This window comes from Barbus barbus (assembly GCF_936440315.1).
Source record: "Barbus barbus genome assembly, chromosome: 38".
Classification (NCBI taxonomy): Eukaryota; Metazoa; Chordata; class Actinopteri; order Cypriniformes; family Cyprinidae; genus Barbus; species Barbus barbus.
This window is the reverse complement of record NC_136716.1, coordinates 2570949-2588991: the sequence shown is the minus strand read 5'-3', so window position 1 is coordinate 2588991 and position 18043 is coordinate 2570949.

Sequence of the window (18043 nt, the reverse complement as noted above, 5' to 3'; positions counted from 1 at the left end):
GTTGCATTGCTAAGTCTGCATGGTTTATTCCTGGCCGTCTCTGCGTTTGAGCTCATCTGAAGTCCTCTGCAGGTCTCGGGACAGACTGTGTGCTAATAGTTTAACCCCCGTTAATCGTCCCAATGCCGGTGTTGGACAAGCTTCTCTGTGCAGCACCTGTATTCCTAGTTGGAGTTAATCACTTTCCTCATCCTGTGAAGCACAAAACCCTCTTAAATTGAAAGCCAGATTAGCAGTAGAGACAGGCACTTTAATTCAGTGCTGAAGATTGCTTAGTTTTAGAAGATTTAAGGCTGGATAACTAACTATATTTACCTGCAAACCTAACTGGAACATTTCTGCCATTCAGATGCATGTGTTTTATCAAAGTTGCGACTCGTGGAGGATAAATACTGTATTCTCCATACATGTCCACTGATATTTAGTTTTATTAAAAAGAACATTGCATTATGCAAGATCTGAACAGGATCACTAATGCTAGTTTTAATAATGACACTGTCAAATGAAAACCTCATTCCTCAGAAAAGTTAATTCACTGAAAAACATTTGGTGAAGAAACAATTTTGACTGAGAAAAGCAATTTTTATGGATTAAAAAATCTAGTCAATGATGTTGAGAGTGTCATTTGCACTGAATAATTCAGTTTTCTCTCCTCTAAACAAACTTTCATGTTATTGACTAATTGTGGACATCCCTTTTTTAGAAATTCACTGAAAAGACAACATGTGTTTGCGAAATTATATATTTGTCTTTAATTTTATTGCAGCACTTAAGCCAAAGTAAATTTTGAAAATATTATTCAAATATTATCTGCAAAATATTAACTAACTTGAGCTTTTTCTATATGTACTTTATTTGAAATATTTTTTTCTAAAGCAATACATTTTCTTTCACAATAAATGTCATTCCACACAATTTTTGCAATTAACTTTGACAGCCCTAAAAGTACATAATAATAACTTCTCTCATATATTTTGAGGATTCTCCAAAACTGAATCCTCCAGTTTGACAATTCCTGATATAGACATAGATGTGTTTGTACAGATTATTAAACATATATTTAACAAATTATGTTAAAATAAAAAATGTAAGTACATTAGCTGTTCTAATATTGTATTTCAGTGGCAAATCGGCACTAGATGTACAATGGAATATAATATGAGCCAGTTAGTATGTGACACATTATTATTTATGTGACGTCTTAAATAGGTAGAAAGGTGTTTTGCTTTGAAAGGACAATGTTTTTAGGACACATGAGTGTCTGAGATGGGTCTCAATTTAAAAACAAGCTCATTTAAGACAGAAAGTGAGCGAGAGAGAGAGAGAGACAGAGAGAGATTACTACCTGCTGAATGTCTGACCTGATTCCCTGTGAGCCAGAACACATCTGGTATGGTTGTTTAATAAGACTGTTGTAAATAGTAAGGATTACAGATCACTTTAGGGTGGGGGTAAAACATCATGACAACAGAGCTGTTATCCTCATAAATCTGCCTGTATTTGTTCTGAAAACTCAGCCGGATTAATGAGTATGGAGATATGGGCCAGTAATCTGCTCCGTTGTTGGCGTCACCTTTCCTGCTGCGCAGGGTGTCACTTAATTCCACAGCACTTCCTGTGGCGTCCCATTTGTGGCCATCGTGGGTGTTACATTGGATTATGAATTTAAGTGTGTCACTTTTAAAAAAACATTATTTGTTAGATTTGAAATGTCTGTTCTGTCCAAATTCAGTCACATTGGTTTTATTATAATTCAACCATTGTTGAATAAAGCCGTTATTATTCGTATTCTCGTTATTAAAACGTATTCTCGTAGCTTTGTAAAATTACGGTTGAACCCCTGATGTCACATGGACTATTTTACCGAAGTCCTTACTATGTTTCTGTGCCTTGATCTTGGTACCTTGCTGTCTATTTGAGGGTCAGAGAGCTCACGGATTTCATCAAAATATCTTCATTTGTGTTCCGAAGATGAATGAAGCTCTTATGGATTTGGAACGGCATGAATTAATGACAGAATTTAAATTTTGGGGTGAACTATCCCTTTAACATTTTTCTTACAGTTTAAATGGGGTTTTATGGATGAAAATATATAGATGCCTTTATATTTAAGGAAGGGGTTTCCTTTGGGATCATCACAGTTGGGTGTCATTGGCATCAAAGCATTTTTTTTTTTTAGCTTGTCTATGGCATTATAGGTTAAGGATGACAATGATTTTGTGTGAATTATCATTTAAGACTGTATAGATTAATATTGCCAACTCATTGTTGTAACTGTAGCTTGTCTATTAATGATCCATAAATAGTTGATTTACTTTTATTACTTTGAATGAGTGCGCTTAATAGAAACAATAGTAGAAATCATAGAAGATTTTTCATGCATGTCCTGTTGAGAAATCTCTTTATAGATGTTGTTCCTTTTGTGTTTTTATGGCAAACTGCTTTGTGTTGTTTCTCCAGGAATCACTCTGTCAGTGTCTCAGAAACTCTGAGCAGAAGAATCGATGGCAGCTCTCACAGGTTCGGCAGAACTCACGGCTCTCGTTCAAGTAGGTCATCACTCATAAAGCTGCTGTTTAATTGCTGCTCCCCTCCACTGACCCATGACAGCGGCAACTATCTGAGGACTGATGACCCTCTTCATTTGGCCCGTCCTGCGGGACGTCCCGCTCATTGTTCATAATAGGATCTGATCAACACTCAGCTCACTCAGCACCAGCTCTCTGACTGTACCACAGCTTTGGCAGTAAATCATGTAATACAAACTTAGTATATACATACTAAACTACAATGTTCATAATTTCATAATTTCAGTTGTGTGAATTTGAAATAGCCCTACAGGAAGCCAAACTGAAATGACAGGAAGGGGAATTAATGGAGTTCAGAAATTCAACAAAATCACAAAACAGAAGAACTTCATCGGTCCAGAAACAAGAGCTTAATTTGAACTTAATTAACTACGCAAATTAGACTAATCGTGTTTATTTATTCCCTGATTTTTTTTATTTATTATTATCAAACATATAACTTAGTTTGGAAAAATTACCAAATCAACATAAGAAATTATAGCATCAATGATTATGAAGAATCATGTGACACTGAATACTATATTAATGATGCTAAAAATAAACCTTTGATTACAGGAATAAATGATATTTTTATATATATATTCACATATAAAATGTCTACTTTAAATTATAATAATACTTCACAATATTACTGTTTCTAGAAATATCACATCTCTTGTGGTTTCGACATTATATGTGTTTAGGTTTTTCACTCAAAACTAATTAAAAAATGATAAATTAATTCAATGAAAATTAATATTTGAAGCACTGACATCCAGTGTTTCTGAAAAAAATCACGTTTTGTTTTTGATATTATTTTTATAGTTATTTCATTCAAAACTAATAAAAACATTAATTCAATAACACTTAAAATTTGAAGCATTGATGTATCAATGTCAATATCATCCAGTGTTTCTGAAAAACAAAACATATTTGACATTATGTTTATAGGTATTTCATAAAAAAAAATGAAAACTACACTTACATGTAAATCTTTTTTTCTTTCAATTTCATTCACTGTAATTGTTTTTCTGTAAAGTTTGAAGCGCGTAGTTTCTGCATCACCAGAGACAAAAACTTCACCAGTCCATCACTGGGGACAACCACAAACTCACACCATTTTTGAACAGAAAGGCAGCAGTGGGAGAAGGAAAGGGTCGCCTGAAGCACTACTGCGCCGTATGTCAGACCGACTCAAACACCTTATGAGAACAGCTCACTTACATCGTCTGTCCACATCAAACTGGGTAGGAAAACACAAACTTATTTACAGTAACTTTTTATATATTCTATTTAAAATGATCTCATGTGTTTTCTTCTTTGTTGTTGTTGGCATTGATGTGTAACAGTGTAAATCTATAGGACACAAGGCAAATTTTGGAAGAAATTCTGACCAAATCAAATCAGTCATTTTAGGACTTCAGTATTCAGTTTGTTTGTGTGATTTTACGTAACTTTTTTGGCACCAATCTCAGCAAGTGTGATTTCACCCAAATGCGACTCTTTCAGTGTTTAGGCTTTAATCCTCAGCCACTTTACATTGGAAAATAAAACATTTTTCAACACACATCCAAGAAGGTAATTGTTCTCGGTGTGCCTCCACATGCGCGTGTGTCCCTGTGGAGAGCAAATGTGAGTTCACAGCCCAGCATATGCTCCACGACTCTAATGGACATTAGATTACTGCCCATTACCCAAACACTATTGATAAACCGCAGAGCGCTCATCCGATCCTCCCACTGTGTTCGGTTTTCATCAGCCAGGAAGCTAAGATTTTATCCCATGAAATAGATTTCAATTGAAATAAAAACACATTATCAGTGTGTTAACCTTCCCAGAATAAGGCCACTTAAACCCTGGGTTAAGAAGTGTTTTCACAATGCACTTTTAACCTCTGGGTAACACGGAACAAGGGGTGCTAACTTTGGCAACAGAACCAATCATAAAGTGCCTCAGGACTTACCTCATTAAATATTCATGAGCTCTATACAGCCACAGAAATGCTCAGATGATGTGTTTAGTTTCAGCATCTGAAAGGAAAATTTAAATATTGGATGATATGCCATACAAGGAAGCTTTTGAATGTTTCAAGAGACTTAAAGCTGCACTACAGGACATTTTTGGGTAAAACGTAACAAAAATTTAATTGAGCAAATAGATGAAGAATGTGTGTTTTTGCTTTACCCTGATTATAGCGCGTTATACAATGCAGATTGTTTCAAAGCAGCTCTAAAGTGATAAACAAGAAAATACCTTAGTTAAAAATACATTTTCTAAAATGTATTTGAAATACATTTATTTCATGCTAAGTCTACTACAAATACATTTACATATTTATGTACTTAAAGGTGGCATATCATTAAAATCTGATTTTTTTTTTCATAAAATTTTTTAAAGTGTTAAAATCAGGCCATCAATTAACTATTGCTCATCAATAGTGACATTAAAACACATTTTAGGCTTAATATTAAGAAATGTGTGTTGTGCACAAGTAGTAGTCCAAATAAATAAGTCAGTAAATATGATACGGTTTGAACTTTAGTATGAAATAAATGTATTTGAAATATCACTTTTTTACTAGTAATGCAATGATGCAAACAAAATTAAACTCTGCTACTGTATATAAAGCAGCTCTTTAAAAAAACAATAGTAAACAGTCATTATTCAGTTGAAATCAGTTCATTTTTGATTCATACCATAATTGTCTATTTTGAGCGGTTGGTCAGATGTGGCAGGATATTTCATGTCATGTAATTTTCCACATGTACTTACTCATGGCATTTTCCCACCTCAAAGCATCAGATTGATCCTTGCAGAAGGGCTGTGTCATAAGAACTAATGTGGAAAAAACAACTCTGCGAGTTACTTGCTGTTTTAGAGAGCCAGTTTTGCAGTGGCGTTTCTGTGGCAACATTTTCACAGGAAGTATTTAAAACCATTCGCAGGCTCGTTATATCACTATGGAAGCCCGTTTCCACTAAAAAGATAATTGTGACATTTTATCTCACAATTCAGAGTTTTTTCCCCACAGTTCTGAGATTGTATCTCACAATTTATACTTTTTTCTTGCAATTTTTAGAAAAATAAAAATTCTCAGAACTGCAAGAAAAAAAAGTTGCAATTACTGAAAACAGGCTTTCATTAGGTCTCATAAATATACAAATAAGAACATTAACTCGTAGTTTACAAATATACAGTGTGAATCTTGAACCTGATTTCCCAGATAAAATTAAGTGTGGCATGATAAACCAGGGCTTAAAGTGGCCCTTGATTGACCATCCATACAGCCATAAAAGCTTTCTTTTAGCCAATATTAATGCAACACGCAAACATTTTAACACCAAGTGGCTTTGCTTCAGTGCGAGAGTGTCTTTTCTGGGTTTCTCTGTGAATACATTTCACTAAAGTTACTGAAAGATGCCAGCTTGTGTATTCAAGACTTGGGGAAAGACGTGGTCCACGGTTCTACAGGGGCTTTTGTTCTCTCTCCCGATGCCCAAATCTCCCTCTTTTTGCAGCAACCACTAACAGGTCTCGGATCAGTGATCCTGAAAAGAACACGGGAGCAACTGCCATGTTTCACTGTGAGCGAGCGCTGTTTGATACGCCGTGTTAAACAGTTTATTTTTAACATCTGAATGAAGGTTTTGTTCTCCAATCTGAATGGGAGCTGTTGCCGGTGTGAAGTCTGAATTTATGTTTTTCCTTCTAGTTGACATGATGTGAACCCACAACAGAAACAGACATTTATTTGGTATGATTTCTAAGGCACAAGTCGTCTCCCAGAACGCTAACGTTCCTATTAAGTCATGATAATGTTACTTCTGAATGTTCAAAACATCCAGTTTTTTAAGTTTTAAAAATGTTTTTTTCTTGACTATGCAAACGTTAATGGAACGTTTCATTTTTTTCATGTTGCAAACATTATCTGAATGTCACTTTTGAATGTTCTTGATCCATTCTTAAACAAGTAGCAACATGTAAACAATGTTAGATGAACATCCAACTTAAAAAAAGTTTTGATGTACAAATGTTTTTGTGCTGACGTTTTGAGAACATTAATAAAGACAAACGTTCTATTAATGTTACTAGAGGAGTAATATTTTAAAAATGTTAGACAAGCGTTCAACTGAAACATTTCAGAAAAACACTACATGAATGATGTTTTGTGTAAACATTTTGAGAACATTATGAACATTACTGGAAGAACGTTAGTTCATAACTTTAAGGGAACCTTGCCAGAACATTAACCAAAATTAAAAAAAAACATCCCAGGATCCACCTGATGATTTGTTCAACATATTTTGTTCAATTCATAATATTTATACTCAAATGTGTGTGTGTGTGTGTGTGTGTGTGTGTGTGTGTATATATTATTTTTATATTATAAGTTTGATGACTTTACCATTGTCCAAAAATGTGGGAAATATGATAAACAACAAGTAGGTGTGTCTAAACATATTTATATTAAATGTCTATCATGTCCTAAAACACTTCTGTTCTTATTTTGTCCTAGACATCACATGAAGGTTAGCTCTTATAAAGTGTGATAAGCCCTATAGTGTCATATATGTGCCCTATTGCCTATATACTGCTGGAACAATATAGCAGGTGATAAGAATATAGTCCCAAATCCCATCATGAGAGAACCATTGTAAGGATTTATGTCTAGTTCTACTCCTATAGTGTATTGTTTTTAGGCTTGAAAACATGTGATGACTTCATTACCTGGTGTGTGACTTCTTTGGTCCATCAGTTAATGGCTCTTTTTATCTTTACCCGGGGAATCATAAATTTCTCCCAGCAGTTTTGCTGGGTTTTCACTCTGTGTGTAATGACTCTCTCCATATGGGGTATGACTCTTCAGGGGAAAGAGAGAACGTTTAACATCAGTGAAAGGCATATATGGTTATGATTAAAGTTTACCTTTTATATTCACATTCAGTCATTAAGCAGACACTTTTATCCAAAGCATATAAAACTTAATATAAATAAAAACAATTATCAATCTAAAAGTACTGCAATATAAAATTTCAAGTTTAAGCAAGAGTAGAATAATGACTTGAACGGGGGTTTATGAATAAGTAGAGGAAAAAAGAAAAGGCATATTTTGGTTAATAAAAAGTTACTTTAAATATTTATGATTATACATCAGTTCCAGTCCTTGAATTTGATTCGGTAAGTGTGATTGTGGATATTTATCACTGGGAATTTGTATGACAATGCTTGTCTGATTTTTCTTGTTAATACACAGTCCGTCAGTCTGTCCATTAGTGGTGATTTTCAGTGACTCTTTCTGCATGTTACATAGTTACACCAGTAGGTTGCAACAAATGACTTTATAAATGAGTCATTGAACCAACTGATTCATTTAAAACGATTATTCATTATTCGTGACCTGACGAATAAGCAATTAAACCATTCACTGAACAAATTTGTTTAAAACAATCATTCAATCGGAAGCGAAAAAGCAACTGACTCTATAAGTGAGTCATTCGCTCAACCGATTCACTTAAACAAATTATTCATTTGGGAACGAGAAATTAAGTTTATGAGTGAGTCAATTAACCATTCACTTAAACCAATTATTTGTTCAGGAGAGAAAGTATCTGATATTATGAGGTGAGTCATTATGAGGGGAATCCTTTAAAACAGTCGTTCATTCAGAAGTGAAAAATTGACTGACTTTATGTGTGAGTCATTGAACCATTCACTGAACCGAATCATTTAAAACATTCATGCATTCAGAAGCGAAAAAGCCCCTGAAATTATGAGTGAGTCATTGAATCATTCACTCAACTGAACTAAAAGTGCCTGACTTTACGAGTGAGGCATTACCAATTCATTCAGATATGTAATTCCACTTCTGCACATTGCTTGGTTGATTTTATTTCTATTGGATTCATTTAGAGCTATTTTCATGGCTTAAGCAAAATTTACAAAGTAATTGGCAAAATTGTAACTCACTGTTTATTGAAATGTTTTATAAAAGAAATACATTTTGCGCTTGCAATGATGTTGTTGCAGTCTGTTTTTCGATGATGTGCGTCTTACATTTGGTTTTTCAATATTCAGCAAGACGAGGAAGCAATGAAATACAATTTCTGATAGTGAATTCTTTATGTATTAGGTCAACACTGCGCCATGATTTTTCATTTGGATCTGGAAAACAATCAAATTAGTGACCCTCACTTGAAGGTGTAGGTCTTATAATCACTTCAAGAAGCGGTAACCCATTTTTTCTCACTAAAGAAGACATGAGATGAGCAGCCCGCTGCCCTTTGAACCGTGCATCATAATGTGGTTTTCCAGTCTTCAGCACTGGTCAATAAGAGCACAGGTTTGAAGGGGCGACTGTAGCAGCACTGCTCGTGAGAGAGCCAGGGTCACGCTGAGGTCACTCAGACAATTATTCTTTATGAAGTCCATCAACCCTCCAACACGTACTGTGTGTCCCGGTGGGCTCCAAAATAAAGCGTTAAAATGACTACCTCTATCATTCCTTAAATCACATGAGGAATTCCATGACCCAACTATCATGGAAATTCGATTTCTGGCAGGCAATAGTGAGTCTGCCGTGATGAAAGGCGCTGGTTGTCATCACTCCTGGTGGCAATAATCAAAAAATAAAAAAGCAAGCCTAGAACACAGCAAAAGCAAGAAGTGTGCACATGGGATTACTGTATATGAATCATAAGTGTTGCTTTGCCCAGATTATTCCATAAAACGTCTATATCTCTCCCTCTTCCGGCACATGTCTGCAGCAGCTCTGTTTTATTAGCTGCTCCTCCCTTTACACATTACCACACCAATTTAATTTCAGCTCGGGTGGAATGATCTGCCAGCGCCGCAACATTCCAGGAGCCAAATCCATTTTTATGGCCCTAAACGGCTGTGGACCTAATGACCCCCTCTAATTACAAAGAGTCAATATTGTTGCATTCTAGTCTTATTCCAATCACAAGAAGCTGAGCAATCGCTCACAGCCCACAATTCATGTCTATAAACAACAAGCCAATGTCCATTTGTCACGTCAGGATCCAGAGGGCTTTCCATTTCTACAAAGCCTCATCTTTTTTAAGTTTGTAGGAATATAAGTAAATGGCCTTGTGAAGTGAAGTGAAGTGACATCCAGCCAAGTATGGTGACCCATACTCGGAATTCGTGCTCTGCATTTAACCCATCCAACGTGCACACAAACGTGCACACACACAGCAGTGAACACACACACACCGTGAACACACACCCGGAGCAGTGGGCAGCCATTTATGCTGCGGCGCCCGGGGAGCAGTTGGGGGTTTGGTGCCTTGCTCAAGGGCACCTCAGTCGTGGTATTGAGGGTGGAGAGAGCGCTGGACATTCACTCCCCCCACCTACAATCCCTGCCGGCCCGAGACTCGAACCCGCAACCTTCGGATTACAAGTCCGACTCTCTAACCATTAGGCCACGACTTCCCCAAAGGTGGGCTCGAACTCGGGTCGATCGCTTCAAAATGCATACGCCTTACCATCTACGCCACTGAAACTGATGTCATATGATGAAAAAAATAAAAAATGGGTGCAATTAAGCCCAAAGTCAAGCATCAAATGACATTTGAGAACAGCAGCCTGATTGATAACGAGTGAAGCAGTCGATAGAAGAAGACGGTGACTTTATTAACATCTCCAATTAGACATGAGATCAATATCTGCTGTGACATCCTGCCGATGAAGGGGATCATCTGACAAACAGCAGCAGACGGTCGCCTGAATGTGACAGAATCAAACACAACTGTGGCTGAAGTCCCGACACGGACAGTGTCATTTGGGATTTCTTCGTCAGAAAGCACCGTGTTTACAGGAAATCCCACTTTGCATGCGGAACTGTAAATTGATATGCCCATGAAAATTCTGTCAAAATTTACTCACCCTTGTGTCATTATAAACCTGTGTGCAAAAAATTAGAATTACAAGTTTATTTAATTCCATTCGGAGTAAGAAAGTCAGAATTGCGTGCTCTCAAAATTGTGAGATAAAAAGTCGCAATTACTGTACTTTTTTTTTTTTTTTTCATTGTAAATTACTATTTATTAATACTATTCCAGTTCCTCTACTTCCAAATTTCTCATTTAATTCAATGTGATTTGCTGTGTCTTTGTATTTATTTGTGAAATTTACTAGCAATTTCTGTGTGAAATTTTGTTTCTTTTTTTCCAGTGTATTTCAACTGTTTTTCAATATTAAGTACTTGGGTCCAAATCAACACTTGACCATTGGCTTTCATTGTATGGACGAAAACCCAGACGTTTTTCCAAATATCATCTTTTCTGTTCCACAGAAGAAAGATAGAACGTTTGGAACGATGTGAGGGTGAGTCAACAGAATGCTAATTTTTGGCGAACCATCCCTTTAAAAAAAGCACAATGAAATATGGCAAACGTCAAACACTGGCTTTATCATGGTGAAGCTTGTGTACGGTGCATGTTTTTAATCTGATATCATTCTCTTGGCAGCCGCTGACAAACAGCATGAAACAACAATCCCTCCATTTCTACAGCATCCTCTCTTGACCTGTCATAATCACAATCGGATTCAGTGCCGTGTTGGATTAATGGAGCGAAACACAAAAGCAAATCTCTTTTAACATACTATCATCGGATTTACAAAGGAAATCCTGAGGTCAGCTCCAGCATAGTGAGATACAGGCCTGTTTGTGCGCATGCCTCATGAACACGCTGTTAGAGGAAAGACTGATGTTTTGAGTGTACTTGGACAAACCAGCTGCAGTGCAAAACTAAAACTGGGCTGTGCCAAGGAATTATATTGAATGCATTTCCAGAGTTATTTATTGCCTGTGTTTGTTGCAACCTCATGCTTCATTCATTTGGTCACAAATTGTGTGATTGCTTTTTTTTGCTGTCACTCGATATGTGTTGACACCGATCAGAGACAAAATCAATGAGTACTGTCATGTCAGATATTACTTGTAAATACTGATAAATGTAGCTTTCTTTTAAAAATGAACTGATAATATAGGATGCTTTAAAACTGATTGTCAGCTCTATTGAATTGTTACCAACACGGTTAAACAATATGAGATCTGACTGCTTTGAGCAATACCTAAAATAAATATTCATTCATTTATTCATTCATATTTATTTAGATAGTTTTTATAGTTTAATAGTTTTATAGTTGATTTATTTAAAATGTATTTATTTTAAATTATTTAAATTATTTACTTTTAATATTTATTTGTTCATTTATATTTTTACTTTTTATATTTTTATAATCTATTTACTTCATATTATTTAAGTAGCTTTAATGATTCATTCATTCATTAATATTTATTTGTTTGTTTATATTTCTATATTTTTGTTTAACATTTATTTATCTTCATTTATTTATTTATATTTATATATTTATTTAAACTATTTAATTTTAATTATGTATTTATACATTTATTTTTTATATTTGTTCATTTATATTTTGTATTTATTTTTATTTTTAAAATTAATTTATTTAACATTTATGTATCTTAATCTATTTATTTATTTATTTTAGACAATTTAATTTAAATCATTAATTTTTTTTTTTATATGTATTTGTTAATTTATATTTATATATTTTGATTTATTTATTTAACATTTATATATCTTAAACCCTTTCTTTCTTTCTCTTTCTTACCTCCTTCCATCCATCCATTCTGGTAAATGTGTTTTGTCCCATGTCTCAACAATCTGTGATTTCAGTGCAAAGGCAGTAAGATTCGTAAAGATTGTAAAGTTTATTTCAATTTGCAAATTCACATACTGCTGAAATGAAAGACTGAATATAGGCAGCAGATTCCCTTCATTTGGATGAATAATTTAGCTTTCTGCCATGTGTGTCATAATGTCTGCCCATTAGTGTAATTAATGCCACTAATTAGCGGACCATCATTAATACAAGTCTAATGACAACTGCATGAGCAACAAAGACTTCATTTATGGCATCTGCTGTCACACGAATCCTTCAGTCGCTATGGCCGACATCCAAACCCATGATGTAGGCTACAAATGAAATTTTAAATAATGCTTCTTACAGAAGGACGGATTCATGTAAAGCCTTTCATTTGTGCTAAATAAAATCAAAGACTGACTTAAGGTCTTTCAGTATCTAACTGCAGCGACTTTCCTCGGAAATGAAAAATTAAACGTGGTAAATCCAGCCAAGTATCCTGTAAAGTAGGAGTTTAATAAAAGATTAATTCAAACTCCATCCTCAAGATTAAAGTCTAATCTGGGATAAAGCATCCAGTGGGATGTGTTTGTTTCCATCAGTCAAACGAGACGAACGATGCCGAGAAACTCCAGTCCTGCATGCACATTAATGAAAAACACAAGGACATCCATCCAGCCACAGCGCATCCGTGAGAAAATCAGGGCCTATTTGAATTCAGTGAGTGAGGCAGGTGCGCAATCAGAGGCTACGCTTGATTTAAAGAGCTGGAATTGGCCAGATTCATTAGAGCCCTGCCACATCGCCCATAAATCAACACGCTGTCAATAAATGTAGCCTTTAAATATTAATAAGCGAGGCTCCTTTCTTCATATTAGGGTGGCGACTGAACGCATCCCCCTCCTCGTGTCATCTCAACCTCACGACCATCTACTCAGCGTTTTTTTAGTAGGTCATTTACCAAATCACCAGTCCAGAATGACACGCAATATGAAAAAGCATTGTCTTTTTATATTGAGTTGTGTGCGTCAAACGCTTTATATCGTGTATCGCTCAAAAATATTGATGGTCTGTGTTGCAACAAAATGCAAAATGCTACAGCGCTCAAAATGTTTTTCAATGAAATGCCCTTGAATAAAACATTTCTAAAAAGCCAGTGTGGGGGCTTTAAAGTATTTTGGGTTCAGCATACAAATAAGCTCAATTAACAGCATTTGTGGGATAATGTTGATTTCCACAAAATATGGCAACACTTAAAAATTAAGCTTGATTTTTTTTGTTTTTTGTTTTTTAGTGCATTACTTAATTTTTATAAAAAAAAATATATATAATTTTTTTATTTTATATATAGTAAAAATTATGTATAATAAAATGCATTATATATTAAAATTATATATTTTTTATTGATTTTTTAAGGTTTTTACCAAGGTGTTTTATCCCATGACTCAATTAGAAATCAGTCATTTCAAAGGCATTTTTTATTAGAGAAGTTTAATTTGATTACATATACTGGACCAAAAATAGTTTGCTGCAAAAACTGCTACAGCTTTCAAAATGTTTTTCAAGTTAAATGCTTTTGAATAAAATATTGAATAAAACATACTATATAATTAGTTAACATGAACTAATGATGAACAATATTCTACAGCATTTAATCGTGAATTTCAACATTTACCAATACATTTTTAAAATCAAATGATGTATCCATTAACATTACTTCTATTAACATACACAAACAATATATTTTTATGAACTAACATTAGCAAAAAATTAATTGTTGTTTAAATCCTAATTTTTATTTAATTTTTGGGTTTATGGCATTGCATTATCATGGCAACAAAGTTGTACAATTATATATGATTTACTAAGAAAAGTGTTATGCACATATACTTTTTGTTACAATGTTACAATGTGAAAGTATGTTAATGATTAAAAAGTGTTTTATTTTTTCCTTTAAAGAGGACAAATGCACATGAATTCTTGTCAACATTCTGCCTCAAATGCATGGATTACACTTATCATACACTGAATCCAGAGTAGGCCTGCGAACACAACAGAGATGTTTTTTTCATTCTGTGGTACAGACTTCATACAACTACCGCTGTTTTACAGACTACAGCCCAAGATCTAGTTCACACGAGTGCCACAAATACATTTTTGTCACTTTTCAGCCACTTTCTGAGGCGAATGTTGCTCACATTTGAAGTGTTGGTAAATTAGCATGATTCATTCAGCTGTCAGTATGAAAGCAGGGTCAGATCCCCGTGGGGCGAGTGACCCGTCGGATAAAGACTCGCGGAGGCCAGCTGGACTTTAACTCGGTGTCAAGGACCCTTCTCATGCTGGCATTAACATAACAACATAACAGACTGTATTCATTAGGATCCATGTTTGTGTGAGTGACGTGTGTGCCGTCAGGCGTCTCCTCACCTCTCCTACAGATCGGCTCGTTTTCAGCGTTTGCCTTCAGCGCTCCTGCAGGATTACAGCCTGTGCTGTTCAAAATGCTGCGGGATTTAATGAGCTCAGCTGTAGATTACTCACCTTTAACAATGTCTGCTCACAGCGCTGGTGCATAGAAACACACGCATCATTACTGATGTACTGACTACAGAACTGGATAAAGCCTATGGGGGCAAGTTGTCACGTCTCTTACTCCAGTGAATATTTCCCCAGATAAGAGGGAACGTTCTGGCAAGGTTCTCCTAAAGGGATAGTTCACCCAAAAATTTAATTCTGTCATTAATTACTCGCCCTCATGCCGTTCCAAACCCGTAAGACCTTCGTTCATCTTCAGTATATCTCTTGTATGATTCAAAGACAAATATATTTTAACAGCCCCTTTTTGCCAGCTACTGATAAATCTTCATTTGAAGTGTCAAATTACTTTCAAAAGGTGATTTACTCCATTTTAATCGCTCCCATACACATCGTACACACAGCTTATTATATCTGAACTATATACTTTTATCCCAGTACTTCTGTGATTTGAATGTTTGTAGCACAGAAATGATGATACTGTGTGGCTGAAAAGACTGTGAAGCGGTTTCATTCATGCCAGATGACAGCTGCTCTCTTTATTTAAATGTTCAAATCACACTGGGGTGAACCAAGTGATCACAACATTGTGATCGCACACAACAAAGGCTGAGGAATGTAACAGATGAATCATTGTAATTTAGGAAAAGAATTCCTTGGTGTTTGAATCGTGTTTGCGATCTTTAATGATCTATTAAATTAAAGTGCTTTGTCACGTTGGCGGTGACACCTATCTTGCAACATGTTTAGCTATCACCGATATTATACTTCGTTTTTTTGGCTTCTGATCGCAAATGTAGCCAAACTTTGGAGCACTTATTAGCGAGTAAGGTCCTGGTCCGGTCCTCACAGATGAAGAAAAAAAAAAGCGCATAGGAATCTATAGGCGGAATCGAAATTTCAATTTGACAACAAGTATCCGATTCCTGACTGTCACGAATCCGGTTCACGGTCTTCCGTACACTCCCCATCAGAGATCGCCCTTCCATCATATTGACTCATGCACCACACTACTGTTGCACTTCACCCTCGGACTACAATTCCCATCATCCATTGCACTGACGACAAATATACAGCTGATTGCACTAATCACACTCACACCTGAGAATTATCACACAATCACACACCCTTCTTAAACCATGGACGTCCTCTTCCTCTCTGCCGAGTATTGTTTTGCATTTAGCACTCTCCAAGTGTTAGCTGCCTTACCGAGCCATTCTGTGTTTTCTAAGTTTAGTTTATTTTGTTTATAGTCTCGTTTCCTGTTTCCTGCCCTTGTATCGTGGATTTACCCTTGTCTCACCGTTTCGGACTCGGTGTATACCTTGTTTGGATTATTGCTCAGGTTATCGGACTACCCCTCTTCTCAAGCCCTCTGGATATTGTTCGCCGATGGAGGACCCACGCATGCCCTTGGATTACTCTTGTGTCTTGCCCGTGCCATACCCGCTTGCTGATGTTTTGACCCTGCCTGTTATTTTTCCGTTTCCATTTCCGCCAGTTCCGTTACACTGACCTTAAGTATCCAATTCTGGAATCGGAATCGATTTTTGATTCCCAACCATACATGCGTCTTGGTGCTCTCGTGAGCACGCGTCAAAGACTGACATGGAAGAGAAGAATTGTTGAATAAAGACGTTATTTTTGTTTTCTTTGCGCACACAAAAAGTATTCTCGTAGCTTCACAAAATTACGGTTGAGCCCCTGATGTTACATGGGCTATTTTAACAATGTCCTTGCTACGTTTATGGACCTTGAAGAACGTGGTAGTTCCCTTGCTGTCTATGGGAGGGTCAGAAAGCTCTCAGATTTCATCTAAAATATCTTCATTTGTGTTCTGAAGATCAACGAAGGTCTTACGGGTTTAGAACGACATGAGGGTGAGTAATTAATGACAGAATTTTCATTTTTGGGTGAACTATCCATTTAAAGTTAGAATAAACATTTAATATATATATATACTGTATATTACCACAAAAACATTATTTATTGTTTGTGAACATTTTTCTGAAACATTTTAGTTGGAGGTTCTTCTAATTGGATGTTTGTGTAATTTTTTTCAATGTTATTACTTGTTTCAGAACATTTAGGGAACATTTAAGAGTAACATGTCCATTACAAAAATTGTTAAATTGAAAAAGATAGAAAAATAATGGAGTTTTCACTTGCCATTTGAATAACCAAAAAAGTATTAATTAATTAAAGGTTACAAAGACTTTCAGTAACACTTCAGTATAGGAGGACAAATTCTCACTATTAACTATTTGCTCATAAGCATGCCTATTGTTTATTATTAGTACTCATAAAGCACATAATCAACATGACCATATTCTACATCTCTAATCCTACCCAATACCTAAACTTAACCACCGTACTAACTGTTAATAAGCAGCAAATTAGGAGTGTATTGAGACAAAACTCAGTTAATGGTTTGTTAATATCAAGAATTGAACATTAAAATAAAGTGATTTTTTTTTGCAATGTTTTATTAACTTTATTTAAATGTTTATTAGTAATATTCCAAGAACATTGAAATGTCCAGTTTTCTTGTCTTCATTAGGACGTCGTTGTTGTTGTTTTTTCATTAGAACTAATTTTTCAGTCTAGATATAATGTTCTTTAAATGTTTATTTTTTAATATTTTAAGAACGTTATAAAAACGTTCATCAAGTATAAATAACATATTTAGAGAATGTTGATCTCAGAATGTTTTCTCTCAATGTTATTACATACAGGGCCGCATTAACCATTGGGCTAGGCGGGGCTGAGCAAAGGGGGCCCGTGATTGGATGTGTAGTAGACTGACTGGTCATTGATGGCGCAGATCACCAAGGCCCCACCATGCCCCCCACTTATTAGCGCTATTATTTAGTGGAACTTTTCCTAAATTCTATGCAGTAGCCTACCATTAAAGATTGAAACGTCACATTTGAATTTGTTTTACCAATGAAATGCATTTATTTTATATTTTACTTTTGAAGGACCTGTGCATCTATCAGGTGATCCCTACGCCTAATGTCCGCATTCACGTCTCTTCACTTCGTTCTGGCGTAATCTGGAAATGGTCATGCAAAGAACAATTTTTGAGAAGTAAAAATGTCAACTATTCAAAAAAATTTAAAAAATGCGTCTGTCTGTTTTTTTTTTTTTTTTTGCAATTTTTAGTGCGCCTTGTCTTCCCCCGGCTAACGTGTACAATATACATTAATCGTGTGCATATTAAATATAAATATATAATAATA